Source organism: Hoplias malabaricus, unplaced genomic scaffold, assembly GCF_029633855.1.
Source record: "Hoplias malabaricus isolate fHopMal1 unplaced genomic scaffold, fHopMal1.hap1 scaffold_451, whole genome shotgun sequence".
Taxonomy (NCBI): Eukaryota; Metazoa; Chordata; class Actinopteri; order Characiformes; family Erythrinidae; genus Hoplias; species Hoplias malabaricus.
In genome coordinates, this window is record NW_027101320.1 from 11,167 (window position 1) to 17,500 (window position 6,334).

At 59.3% G+C, this 6,334-nt stretch overlaps 1 pseudogene; it reads right to left on the reverse strand.

Annotated features, from left to right (window-relative positions):
- Positions 1 to 5,642: 5,642 nt before the first annotated feature.
- LOC136685937 (28S ribosomal RNA) overlaps positions 5,643 to 6,334 on the reverse strand; it is a 4,391-nt pseudogene continuing 3,699 nt past the window's right edge.

Here is a 6,334-nt window from a genome sequence, read left to right on the forward strand (position 1 = left end):
AATTCGCATCACCGGGGTCCATGGAAGTCTCGACTTAGGTTTTGGAGACATCCAGAGGGGGGGCCGGGCTTACCACCACCCTTAGCCCAGAGGGCACTACTCCTCGGGCATGAAATTCGGATAACCGGGGTCCATGGAAGTCTCGACTTAGGTTTTGGAAACCTCCAGAGGGGGGGCTGCACTTACCACCACCCTTAGCCCAGAGGTTCATCACTCCTCGGGCATGAAATTCGGATAACCGGGGTCCATGGAAGTCAGTTTAGACCTCCAGAGAGTGGGGCCGGGCTTACCACCACCCTAAGCCCAGAGGGCGTCACTCCTCGGGCATGAAATTCGGATAACCGGGGTCCATGGAAGTCAGTTTAGACCTCCAGAGAGTGGGGCCGGGCTTACCACCACCCTAAGCCCAGAGGGCGTCACTCCTCGGGCATGAAATACGCTACACCGGGGTCCATGGAAGTGATTTTAGACCTCCAGAGAGGGGGGGCCGGGCTTACCACCACCCTTAGCCCAGAGGGCGTCACTCCTCGGGCATGAAATTCGGATAACCGGGGTCCATGGAAGTCAGTTTAGACCTCCAGAGAGTGGGGCCGGGCTTACCACCACCCTAAGCCCAGAGGGCGTCACTCCTCGGGCATGAAATTCGGATAACCGGGGTCCATGGAAGTCTCGACTTAGGTTTTGGAGACCTCCAGAGGGGGGGCCGGGCATACCACCACCCTTAGCCCAGAGGGCGTCACTCCTCGGGCATGAAATACGCTATACCGGGGTCCATGGAAGTCAGTTTTGACCTCCAGAGAGGGGGGGCCTGGCTTACCACCACCCTAGCCGAGAGGGCGTCACTCCTCGGGCATGAAATTCGCTTCACCGGGGTCCATGGAAGTCATTTTAGACCTCCAGAGAGGGGGGGCTGCACTTACCACCACCCTAGCCGAGAGGGCGTCACTCCTCGGGCATGAAATTCGGATCACCGGGGTCCATGGAAGTCAGTTTAGACCTCCAGAGAGTGGGGCTGGTCTTACCACCACCCTAAGCCCAGAGGGCGTCACTCTTCGGGCATGAAATTCGGATAACCGGGGTCCATGGAAGTCTCGACTTAGGTTTTGGAGACATCCAGAGGGGGGGCCGGGCTTACCACCACCCTTAGCCCAGAGGGCGTCACTCCTCGGGCATGAAATACGCTTAACCGGGGTCCATGGAAGTCAATCTAGACCTCCAGAGAGGGGGGGCCGGTCTTACCACCACCCTAAGCCCAGAGGGCGTCACTCCTCGGGCATGAAATTCGGATAACCGGGGTCCATGGAAGTCTCGACTTAGGTTTTGGAGACCTCCAGAGGGGGGGCCGGGCATACCACCACCCTTAGCCCAGAGGTGAGTCACTCCTCGGGCATCAAATTCGCATCACCGGGGTCCATGGAAGTCAGTTTAGACCTCCAGAGGGGGGGCTGAGCATACCACCACCCTTAGCCCAGAGGTGTGCTCCTCATCGGGCATGAAATACGCTTCACCGGGGTCCATGGAAGTCATTCGAGACCTCCAGAGGGGGGGCTGGGCATACCACCACCCTTAGCCCAGAGGTGAGTCACTCCTCGGGCATCAAATTCGCATCACCGGGGTCCATGGAAGTCAGTTTAGACCTCCAGAGGGGGGGCTGAGCATACCACCACCCTTAGCCCAGAGGTGTGCTCCTCATCGGGCATGAAATACGCTTCACCGGGGTCCATGGAAGTCATTCGAGACCTCCAGAGGGGGGGCCGGGCATACCACCACCCTTAGCCCAGAGGTGAGTCACTCCTCGGGCATCAAATTCGCATCACCGGGGTCCATGGAAGTCATTTAGACCTCCAGAGAGGGGGGCCGAACCTACCAGCAACCTTAGCCCAGAGGGCGTCACTCCTCGGGCTTCAAACTCCCATCATCGGGGTTCCATGGAAGTCTCGACTTAGGTTTTGAACCGTTCCGGGGTCACCTCCAGTGAGATAACGCGGAAATCTCACTATATTCATGCCCACAGGCGAACCAGAGCCTTGGGCTTGTCATAGTTACATACGGTGTACCCAAACTTTCGTCTTTTCTAAAGGAACCCTAATGTCCTGACGGCACCGCACTGGAAACCCCCATGCCCTCTGAATTTTTACCACTCCGAGGTGCTCCGTTTTGGGCTTGCTACCTAGGGCGAAGAGGGTCAGAAATTTTTCTAAGTCCTACTTTAAAACGTCCCACTGGGAGACCACTAGGGTTAGCACTTTGCCAAAAAATCACGGCTGAATGCAATTTTCACGCCTCGCACCCTTTGTTCGTTTAGATTTAACAAAAAAATCAACCGAACCCCCTTTTTAACAACGCTTTGCCGAATTTAGCTCACTTTTCCCGGCCTGGAATATCTCACGCTTGCCCCCCACGGTACTTACCTCCGGGGAAGACACCCCCGTCGCTGCCAACACCCATGCCCGGCCCAGGCTCACCCGACTCGGCCTCGCTCGCTCCATCGCCCGCTCCAAACCTCCGGGGAGAAGACCCCCATCGCCGCCAACGCCCATGCCCGGCCCAGGCTCACCCGACTCGGCCTCGCTAGCTCCATCGCCCGCTCCAAACCTCCGGGGCTGGACCTCCAGGAACCCAGCGCACCTCTCGAACCTATCCGGCCCACACTTAAGCACTCCTCCTCGGACTAAACCATCCAGCCCGCGCCGCTGGAACGAGCGCCCACTGGAAGACCTGAGCCTCAAACCCGCGCGCTTTACGGTTCTCTATCTCCCCGGGCTCGGAGCACTTTTCTCGGCCATGGGACCTCCAGGGGGGGCCCCTCTTAGCTCCGTCATCATTTCTCTAAGTCTCACTCCGCCCACTGGAAGACCTGAGCCCCAAACCCGCGCGCTTTACGGTTCTCTATCTCCCCGGGCTCGGAGCACTTTTCTCGGCCATGGGACCTCCAGGGGGGGCCCCTCTTAGCTCCGTCTTCATTTCTCTAAGTCTCACTCCGCCCACTGGAAGACCCGAGCCCCAAACCCGCGCGCTTTACGGTTCTCTATCTCCCCGGGCTCGGGGCACTTTTCTCGGCCACGGGACCTCCAGGGGAGGCCCCTCTTGGCTCCGTCAATATTCCTTTAAGTCTCATTCCGCCCACTGGAAGACCCGAGCCCCAAACCCGCGCGCTTTACGGTTCTCTATCTCCCCGGGCTCGGGGCACTTTTCTCGGCCATGGGACCTCCAGGGGGGGCCCTTCATGGCTCCGTCAATATTCCTTTAAGTCTCACTCCGCCCACTGGAAGACCCGAGCCCCAAACCCGCGCGCTTTACGGTTCTCTATCTCCCCGGGCTCGGGGCACTTTTCTCGGCCATGGGACCTCCAGGGGGGGCCCTTCATGGCTCCGTCAATATTCCTTTAAGTCTCACTCCGCCCACTGGAAGACCCGAGCCCCAAACCCGCGCGCTTTACGGTTCTCTATCTCCCCGGGCTCGGGGCACTTTTCTCGGCCATGGGACCTCCAGGGGGGGCCCTTCATGGCTCCGTCAATATTCCTTTAAGTCTCACTCCGCCCACTGGAAGACCCGAGCCCCAAACCCGCGCGCTTTACGGTTCTCTATCACCCCGGGCTCGGAGCACTTTTCTCGGCCATGGGACCTCCAGGGGGGGCCCTTCATGGCTCCGTCAATATTCCTTTAAGTCTCACTCCGCCCACTGGAAGACCCGAGCCCCAAACCCGCGCGCTTTACGGTTCTCTATCACCCCGGGCTCGGAGCACTTTTCTCGGCCATGGGACCTCCAGGGGGGGCCCTTCATGGCTCCGTCAATATTCCTTTAAGTCTCACTCCGCCCACTGGAAGACCCGAGCCCCAAACCCGCGCGCTTTACGGTTCTCTATCACCCCGGGCTCGGGGCACTTTTCTCGGCCATGGGACCTCCAGGGGAGGCCCCTCTTGGCTCCGTCAATATTCCTTTAAGTCTCATTCCGCCCACTGCCATACCCGAGGTCTTTAACCGCGGCGTTCACGGTTCTCTATCACCCCGGGCTCGGAGCACTTTTCTCGGCCATGGGACCTCCAGGGGGGGCCCCTCATGGCTCCGTCAACATTCCTCTAAGTCTCATTCCGCCCACTGCCATACCCGGGCTCGGAGCATGTACTTCGGCCATGGGACCACAAGAGGGCGCCCTTCTTAAGAAATTGCTGACATCCAGGACCATTCAAGGGAGCGACCTGCCTCCCTATGCCCGCCACCGGCTTCCTCTAACCGGTGTACGGACTCTCGGGGCCCGCGCCCCCAGAGAACCAGAGTTTCAGAAATTGCACTAAGTCCAGACATCCAGGACCATTCAAGGGAGCGACCTGCCTCCCTATGCCCGCCACCGGCTCCCTCTAACCGGTGTACGGACTCTCGGGGCCCGCGCCCCCAGAGAACCAGAGTTTCAGAAATTGCACTAAGTCCAGACATCCAGGACCATTCAAGGGAGCGACCTGCCTCCCTATGCCCGCCACCGGCTCCCTCTAACCGGTGTACGGACTCTCGGGGCCCGCGCCCCCAGAGAACCAGAGTTTCAGAAATTGCACTAAGTCCAGACATCCAGGACCATTCAAGGGAGCGACCTGCCTCCCTATGCCCGCCACCGGCTTCCTCTAACCGGTGTACGGACTCTCGGGGCCCGCGCCCCCAGAGAACCAGAGTTTCAGAAATTGCACTAAGTCCAGACATCCAGGACCATTCAAGGGAGCGACCTGCCTCCCTATGCCCGCCACCGGCTCCCTCTAACCGGTGTACGGACTCTCGGGGCCCGCGCCCCCAGAGAACCAGAGTTTCAGAAATTGCACTAAGTCCAGACATCCAGGACCATTCAAGGGAGCGACCTGCCTCCCTATGCCCGCCACCGGCTCCCTCTAACCGGTGTACGGACTCTCGGGGCCCGCGCCCCCAGAGAACCAGAGTTTCAGAAATTGCACTAAGTCCAGACATCCAGGACCATTCAAGGGAGCGACCTGCCTCCCTATGCCCGCCACCGGCTCCCTCTAACCGGTGTACGGACTCTCGGGGCCCGCGCCCCCAGAGAACCAGAGTTTCAGAAATTGCACTAAGTCCAGACATCCAGGACCATTCAAGGGAGCGACCTGCCTCCCTATGCCCGCCACCGGCTTCCTCTAACCGGTGTACGGACTCTCGGGGCCCGCGCCCCCAGAGAACCAGAGTTTCAGAAATTGCACTAAGTCCAGACATCCAGGACCATTCAAGGGAGCGACCTGCCTCCCTATGCCCGCCACCGGCTCCCTCTAACCGGTGTACGGACTCTCGGGGCCCGCGCCCCCAGAGAACCAGAGTTTCAGAAATTGCACTAAGTCCAGACATCCAGGACCATTCAAGGGAGCGACCTGCCTCCCTATGCCCGCCACCGGCTCCCTCTAACCGGTGTACGGACTCTCGGGGCCCGCGCCCCCAGAGAACCAGAGTTTCGGAAATTGCACTAAGTCCGATTTTCGCCCACTACGAGACCTAAAACTGTCATCCAGGATTTCACAGGGGAGTACCCACCTCCCCTATGCCCGCCACCGGCTCCCTCTAACCGGTGTACGGAGTCTCCGGGGCCCGCGCCCCAGAGAACCAGACCTGGACCGCTCCGGAGGGCCGGGGGTTTGCTTTCGCCTTCCCCCCGACAAATGTTTGAGTGGACGGGATGACTTTCAATGGATCGCGGTATATGCACCCGCTCTGCCACTTACGACACCCGCACTCCGAATCAGGTCGTTTACGAGTCATTTCACACCCGGATCAAGAGACATTTGCTTTGACGAGGGAGGTGGACCGAGGCGTTCATTAGCCCCGGTCCGGTTCCAGTGTCATGCGGCTCTCGTCACCGGCGGTGGGGAGGAAAGCACCTCCCACCCCGGCTATCCAAGACCAAGCTCACCGATGCTGGGCGCGGATGTATCGCTCCTTCTAGGCGGGATTCCGACTTAGAGGCGTTCAGTCGTAAGCCCTCGGATGATAGCCTTGCACCAGTAGCTGCACAGCCAAGCGCGAGTACCATGTATCCGAACCTGCGGTTCCTCTCGTACTGGGCTGGATTACTATCGGAGCAACGGTCAACATCAGTAGGGTAAAGCTAACCTGTCTCACGACGGTCTAAACCCAGCTCACGTTCCCTGTTAGTGGGTGAACAATCCAACGCTTTGCGAATTCTGCTTCGCAATGATAGGAAGAGCCGACATCGAAGAATCAAACGGCGACGTCGCTATGAACGCTTGGCCGCCACAAGCCAGTTATCCCTGTGGTAACTTTTCTGACACCTCCCGCTTAAAACCCAAAAAGCAGACGGAAGGATCGTTAGGCCCCGCTTTCACGGTC